The following is an 8,299-nucleotide window of genomic DNA, read 5'->3' on the forward strand; positions in this document are numbered from 1 at the left end:
GTACCATATAAACAATGATTTATATAATGTATAACCTATACGCCAAGGATGATACCTATAACAAATAGAAAAATAATCCTTGAAGGACATAACGATATAAACTAATCAACTTATGGAAATAAATAGGTAAAATAATCTTGTAAACCCTTGTAATAGTCCGAGTATGTTAGGTGAACACCTCTACTTAGTCTTTTATCATCTTAACCCCTTAACTTAGTAAAATACAATACTTTAGATCCTTATGACTGTTGACCAAGCTTATGTGGCATGGAGAAGGTTGATTTGGATAAAGCACCATAGTTACGCGTCTAGGTGCGAGTCGATATCATTGTAACATCATAATAATTAAAAAAAATCCACCCCCATCACACCATCCCCCTCCACCAGCCCCCCACCACCTAATAGCCCTCTCTAATCCCTATTTCTTTGCACAAATAACCCCTCTTTCTCAGCACTATCTACAGCTCTCCCCAGCCCCCCTTTCTTTGCACTATCCACTCTCCACCCTAAACACACTAGCCCCATCCCCAATATCTCCTACAACCCTCTCCAACCCCTCTTCCTTGGAACTAGCTACCACTTAACACCCTTTAATGCACCAACCCCCTCCTCAGTACCACCTATAATCCTTCCCAACTCTCATTTCTCCGCACCATCCCCCACCTCCAAACTAAAAAAAACTTGAGTCACTTTTTACTTTTTTTAATTCCATCTCTCAATAAAATATTTTCATAGTTTTTTAGGATTAAAACTTAAATTTGCATTTAAAGTGAGTGATAGTAGATATTAAAAAATTAGTGAAATTAAAGGATAAGCTTGAAAAATCTTACAGTTTTTTGTGGTTTTGTTAAAGATATTTAAATTTGAAAATTAATAATTCATTATGTTTGTGTATATGAATTTATAGTTAAAAATTTAAATTAGTAGGAGAGGAATTTCAATTATTTAGAATGAAATTGATGCTCAATTTGTGAGCAAATATAAGAACATAATTATTTAAATTTTTCTAAAATTTTTTAAAAAATTTATTTCATTAAATTTATTTTTATATTTAATTTATTATGTGGAATTTAATGTAATATTTAAAAATGACATGGAAGTTAACAAGGCGGTAGTTGTGTTATACACACTAAAATACTGTTTAAAATATTGTGTTTTATTTAGTATAGGGGTTCAGAAGAAAAAAGTCTAAGCAGAGGTATTCACTTTAAAAACTCAGACAAGTATAAGGGTCCACCAGAGCATTTCGCCAAATAAATAACATGTAAGCAAGTTGTAAGACATATAACATGGATAGTCTTACAAGTAAGTAGGATACCAAACAGCTAAATGTGAATTATGAAGACTTAATCTATGAGCAGATGGTACCTTTATAAACTATACGACATCTTATGGAGTCATCTAACTATGGCTTAAGTGCAGGCATATGACTGATAGTTCTAGATTATACAAGGGTTACTTCTACCCGTACTTCCACTGGAGAGAAAGGTAAAAAGCAGTCCTATCTCCATTACGATCAAGTGCTACAATAAACATAACACCGGTTACCTCTTGTAAATCCTAGTGGCAATGACCAGCAAGCTTATGGTGGACTAGTATCAGGTTAACACAATCATATGGCCATACCTTACTTAGTCAATTACCCTATACACTTTATTAATATGTCTTACGTTTTCTTTATTCGGCTATTTATGATCTATGAATTTCTTAGACTCACTCTAATTTGGAGTTATGTTTTATGTACATACACAGTTTGAGTCATTCAAAATGCATCCAACTATATCTCAAATATAATAGTTGCTCTCATACAACTAATTAAATATTGTAGTGTCATCTATTACACTAGGTATTTTGATAAATTTCACCTTATGCCTAATCCTTTGATATTATTCAACTCAAAAAATTGGTTACAAAGTAATATCTCTTAACCCGACCATATATCATAGTTGGGTATATCTCTACATATATATTTTTGTATAATAATTGAAACACTTATACCTGATCACATAACCATGGAAGGATTCATTTCCTGATTGGGTTAACCAAAAATACATATTCTACATTAATTATCTACATACTCACTTATGATGATATATTATAACACATATAGGCCTTATCTATGCATTTTGGGTATGTCTGTTTAACAATAGTGGGTTAAATTTACCTAACAATCTAAGATACTACTACATCTTCAACTTATAAAGTGCTAGTCTAACTGTGTCCATTCTAATATATTCATAAGCTTGATGGTTTAGGGTATTCCATGGAAGCGGAACTATGACATTTCTTAGACTTTATTCTATAAGCATCGGAGGAATTGATGAATGAACTCTTGGATTTAAAAGTTCAATGTATTCCCCTGCAAAACTATATCAAGAAATATGACCTTGCATCTTTGTAACTTAACAACTCTTATTTGTGTAATCATATGAGTTATTCCCCCTTAGGTCTTTCTACTAAAGAAAACTATGAGGTAAGCAACTATGGGTTTGAAATATTAGAATTTCCAAGTTTAATCTTCGGCTTAAGTTGGAGTCTCTATGTGACAGGTGGTTATTAGCTAGAAACGTCCTTGTTGGAAATGTGAGTAATTGGATTTTTTTGACTTATTTCAGGTCACTTTGGATAGGGAGAATCAGTACAACCTTTAAACAGAGTGTGGATCAGAATTAGATTCTTATGGGTTAGCTCTGTCACACGATCTAGACCATAAAAGAAGGTCATAATTCTAAAATGCCTAAGAAGATCCTCCATTATAAAGGCAAAACACACCTATATGTGAGGCTATACTAGAAACGACTTTATAAAATCCTAGGATACCTATACCAAGCTCTGATACCACTTTTGCCATGCCTCTAAACTTAGAAAGAGAGGACAAGAACTATAAAACATGTGCTATACTACTAACATAAATTCTAATTAAAAGAGATACTATTCTTAAATAATTATAAGGGCCTATTTAAATTCACAATTATAGCCCATTAAACTCAACTGATATAGACGAGTGCAACTATAACCACATGAGATGAATTAATATTGTCTGTAAATCCTCTAATAGAATTTGTACCCGTACAATAGAATATTGTTGGTATAAGTCTACCAAATTAACCAAACTATAATTACAATTATTACTAAAGAGTATTAGATATCAACTAGCTCCAGATGAGATATAAGGTTACTAACGACTTTGTAGAATAAGGGACGAGTGCCTAGAATGAAAGTCTTGTTATTTGAATTCCTGATCCTATGTTTACATAAATGTAGTGCCTCAAACAAACATATGTCAGTATATATAAACCATGTATTAGCATGTAAAGTATATAGAATAACAAGTAACAAATATGGATGCTCATATGGGTCAGATGTCAAGATGAAGGACCTATGAGCATGTTAATAACTGATATACAATATGAATAGTGGCTAATACACTAGTCTAACTAGCATGTCATAATTCAAGTATTAAAGATGAGAAATTATGGATCAATATATTAGACCAAATAGTATGACTTATGTAGGCAACCTTATTATTTTATACATGTGTCCTTAAAATTATTCTTCATAATAAGACACCTATTAACTATCCTAGGTGATGTCCTATGACTATATAAAATACTAATAATCATAAGATAGCTTACCAAAGTCCTTCTGTGTCAAATGTATGGCAATGTTGCCTCATATCTATGTATGCTTTTGTTTCTAAATCAAAGTCTGTTGCAGGGTATAACCCTTTATAGAGTCTCATAATGAGAGTTTGCCTATAGGCCATATGTGTCATATATTGTCTTGAGTCATGGGAAATAGTACATAATAAACTAGCATACTCTAAATGAAAATGAATCCACAAGTGTTGGTATGCCTCAATATTTGGGCTCATTATAATGGTCTAGTCACAACTCTATGCATAGACTTATTTTGCGCATGTGTGCCAAGTAAAACCTAATACCTTCCATCGTTAACTTTTATGAAGTAGTACCTTATAGTCCTAAGAAAGTATATTATAATAGATATTGTTTAGTCATTCAAGTATCAATATCGTTTAAGCAATTAACTTCTTTAACCATAATAATCATCATTCAAAGCATTAGCTCTTTTGTTATATACAATAACTATGTATTATGCCTCTTTTACGTATAACATTGTGGATACTCCATGAGGATGGGTAATATGAATATTATGACCTCAACAAGTAGACATGTGAACCATGAGAATGAGAAATTTTCAATGAAACGGAGTGTACATACTTAGTTATGAAGACATATAGGCACGTACTTGACATTCGCCAAGAAAGTATCTACTTACATGCCAAATAAAATATGTTAAATCTTATAGGAGAAATAGATAAGCTTGTATCATGCCTTTATAGAGAATAAAAATTTTAGCCCTATATACCTTAATTAACCCTGAGTTCCGAACAATACCCAAGGAATCCTAATTTCTCCCTAGGCTCAAAAGTTTGATACCGGTTGTTCTAATTTCGTCTACCAAGGTTAGTACTTTCTTGCCAATGCTTACCGTATAAACTTTACCCCTAAAAACTTTAATTTTCTATCACACTTGAGATTTTCTTCAGATATTAATGAATCTCAAAATATAACCCACTAGTTGTGAATCTTCTCCTCCGTAGGAACAACATAGTAATTCTAGACATAAAAGTACACGGATGAATAAATCACTTAAAAAGAAAAAAAATTCCTAGGTTGTTATGGGATAAATTTAACATAAGAAGATTCTCAATGTATAGAGAACATGAAACAATTTAGGCATATTATTTTAGGGACAAATCCTTTGAGTGTGGCTTAAAAGAAACGTAAATCCTTGGTAGCTAAATAAGGGTTGTAATTAAGAATTATTTATTATCCAAGGGATTGAGATAATGAAATGGACAAAATTGCTGACAAAAGCTCTTGAGGCAGTGGAAAACTTTTCATCCAGCGTGACTTATTTATTACTATCCAAGTGACTAACTTCCCAAACTTTCTATCATAAAATAATTCTAATTAGCTTACTAGCTAGTTAAATTGAGTACATATATACTTATCTACAGGTAAAAAGTACAATCTCTAGGGATATATTGAGAAAACATTTTACTATAGTTAATTTGTTGTAGAATATGGGCACCACGTATGCTTTAACATTTGATAATTTTGTTTTCTTAATGTATTACACTTCACCTAAAATCTTAAGAGGTACTATCATGGTCCCCTACATACATCAAGTGGGTTAAACCTTAGACCTAAAATACAGGGTGTAACAGGAGTTAGTACCTTGCTAAGAGTATGAACACTGACTGATGTATTAAAGTGATGTCCAAAAGGACTAAGGAGTTAAGTCTGATTGAAGAGGTGACCCATTAGAAACTACGGAGGTTCCCTAGCTCTAGGACTTAGAGACTTCTGCTAAAGGTCTAAGCCTAATTGATGGATAAGACTTTATCCTTATATCTGCTCAGTGCTAAGTCCTACTCCCAACTAAACAACACTAATAACCATAATTCTCACTTATTGTAGTAATCTGATAATTGAAATAAATGTACTCTTTGACAGAATTCAAATCGTGCAAAGTGGGAAATATATCATTGTAATGGCCCTCCATGTCATTTTTGGAATTTCTGCTCATTTTTATCATTTACAGCTTTCCTTTAGATGCCCCAACTACTTGAGACTTGCTATAGATGACAGTTCAGTTACCAGGTAGTTTATTTTGTTTTTAGGGACAATTCCCTATTTTGAATTCTTTATGGTAAGAATTCACTACCGGGGAAAAACTTTACTCGAACGAGCTTGTACGTCAATTCTGACAGCTCCATCAGCTTCTTAACATCAATTTTAGCCTAAGAGGACCTTTATTTTGGGTTCTAAGGCTTCTAGGCTTATTCTAGGTTATATTTTGCAAATCAAAAAATTAGCCCATAGGTATGGTGACATTTTTTGTAGAAATGGCCCCAGATTAAAACTTTGACCATACCATTGAGTTTAGAATGTTGAATTTGATAGATTTCTATAATCTTTATATATTCACAGTATTTTAGATGAATCTCGAGGGGTCGGTGGAAATTTGGAATTTTTATAAGTCCCCAGCTGGTGCACCGCTAAGCTATTGAAGTAGCTAAAGAGACCCTTGGGTCTCTTTAGTTGAGGCCACTTAAGTGGCCAGCCAATTTCTTAAGCAACTAGGTGTGCCAACTAGTGGGCTGCTAAAGAGGATCCTAGTCCCCTTAAGCAAAGGTTTCTTAAATGGTTGTTGTTCTGCTTAAATAAAGGTGCAAATTTCGTGGATACCGCTTAAGCATTACTTGATTGCTTTACTAGTGACTGCTAAAGAGGTCAAGCAACCACTTAAGAGGTACCAAGGGGGAATTATATCCCCGAATTACCTAAATTTTCTCCCTATTTTTCTATAAGATCAAGATATTAAAGCCCAAGAGAGTGTAAAATTAGGGAAACATTTATTAGGAGATTTTTGGGTGTTTGTGAGCTTGGATTACTCATTTCTTCCTCGAATCCTTGGTAATTTTTTGTTAATTTAATGTTTAGTTTTTCAAATATTTCCCAAAATCCCTAAATTATTATTGGTTTGATTTTAGCACCATTTGAGCTCACAATTTACCTATCCTTGTGGGTAAATATTTCTTGAGCATAGAAGGGCGTGTTGAAGATTTCAAAAGAGCAATTCCATAAGCAGACCCATATGGAATTTTTGTGTGATTTTGAACCTAAATAATAAAAATTCAATATGTGTACCATTTTTCCCATATTGATGAGTAAATTATAATATTGATGGCATGGCATCATGTGAAAGCACCAAAGGGAAAATCATTGATTTAACTAATTTTTACCGGGCTTTCTTTGGCATCTAAGTAGGCTATATTTCTCATAGATTGGGATAAAATGTAGTATATTATCATAATTTTCTAGATGTGAGTTGAAAATTAGGATTTAGAGTTACTTTTAGCATGAATTGGATTATCTAGCTCATTAAGGAACCGTATATTAGGAATAATTGACTTAGCTTCTCTTTCTTTCGGTAGAATTGCTATCTTAGTACTAAAATGCAGCACTTTTAATAACTAGTAGTGAATTTAGATACCTTAGCCTAGTTTGGGGTAGAATTTACCTTAGAATGAAATTTTGGAATTAGAAGTGGGCCTCCGGCCCACCTTAGGCCAAGACTACTGTTACCTCCTTGTAGATTTTATAGCCGTGTTAATAATCTAAATTCATATTTTGAAGCTTTAAGAGGTTTAGATATAATATGCTTTATTTTATATTGATACTTGGCAGAGGATATGAGTTTCGAGTCAAGTCCGATAAATAATGATATGAGTTTTAGTTTGAGTCTGACAATCAATAATATGAGTTTTAGTTTGAGTCTGACAATCAATGATATGAGTTTCGATTCAAGTCCAATGATTGATGAAATGACTTCCAGGTCAAGTTAGGCATTTAGAGGTAGTTTATGATGGTTATGGAATCACTTTACATTCGGTGTTTATGGTATAAAAGGATCTGAGGTTATAATTTTGGGATATATGTTATTATTATAATTTTGATTATTTCTTCTCTTTGGTTGCACCCTATAGGATTATTGGGCCCATATTGGGTTATTTATTTTATTTTAGTTACTGGCTTATAGGGGCCAATCTTTTATTGATAGCTATGTTTTCTTTCATATTATTGTCCAGTTATTTATTTACAGTATTTGGAGTATTATTCCAAATTTTTCCTTTTACCTTGACCCAGCTTATTTATCTCATATTTTTATTATATGATGATTTAGCTCACTCCAACGATGATCCTACTAAGTACCCATGGCTTTGGTAGTCATACTATACTTCTCTACCTTTTTGTTGTAGATCTAAGAACTAGTTGTCATTGTTGATGTTATGATCATGTTACTTAGACCTCGGAGATAGGGTGAGCTCTTAGAGGTGGAGTTCACTTTTTCTTCTTCTTCTTCTTCTTCTATTTTTGCTTAATGTTTCCAATTTTTAGACTGATATACTCATATTCTTTTGGATGAGTGGCTCTTGTACCGACACTACTATGTTGTGTCATATGGATATGCCTCTAATTTATCTTCCATTTTATTATAATTCTATTATTTATTGCTTCCAATCCTTTACTTACATATTTTTGGCATTTGTGTTATTTTTCACCAAATTAGCCAATTTTTTATATCTCTTAGTTACGGTTCAACTTACCTACAGGTAGGACAAAGTAGGTGCAAACATAACTTAGAAACTAGGTCGTGAAAAATTAGTATAAGAGCTCTAGGTTTACCATTATTATTGGTCCAAAAG

Source organism: Capsicum annuum, chromosome 3 (assembly GCF_002878395.1).
Source record: "Capsicum annuum cultivar UCD-10X-F1 chromosome 3, UCD10Xv1.1, whole genome shotgun sequence".
Taxonomy (NCBI): domain Eukaryota; kingdom Viridiplantae; phylum Streptophyta; class Magnoliopsida; order Solanales; family Solanaceae; genus Capsicum; species Capsicum annuum.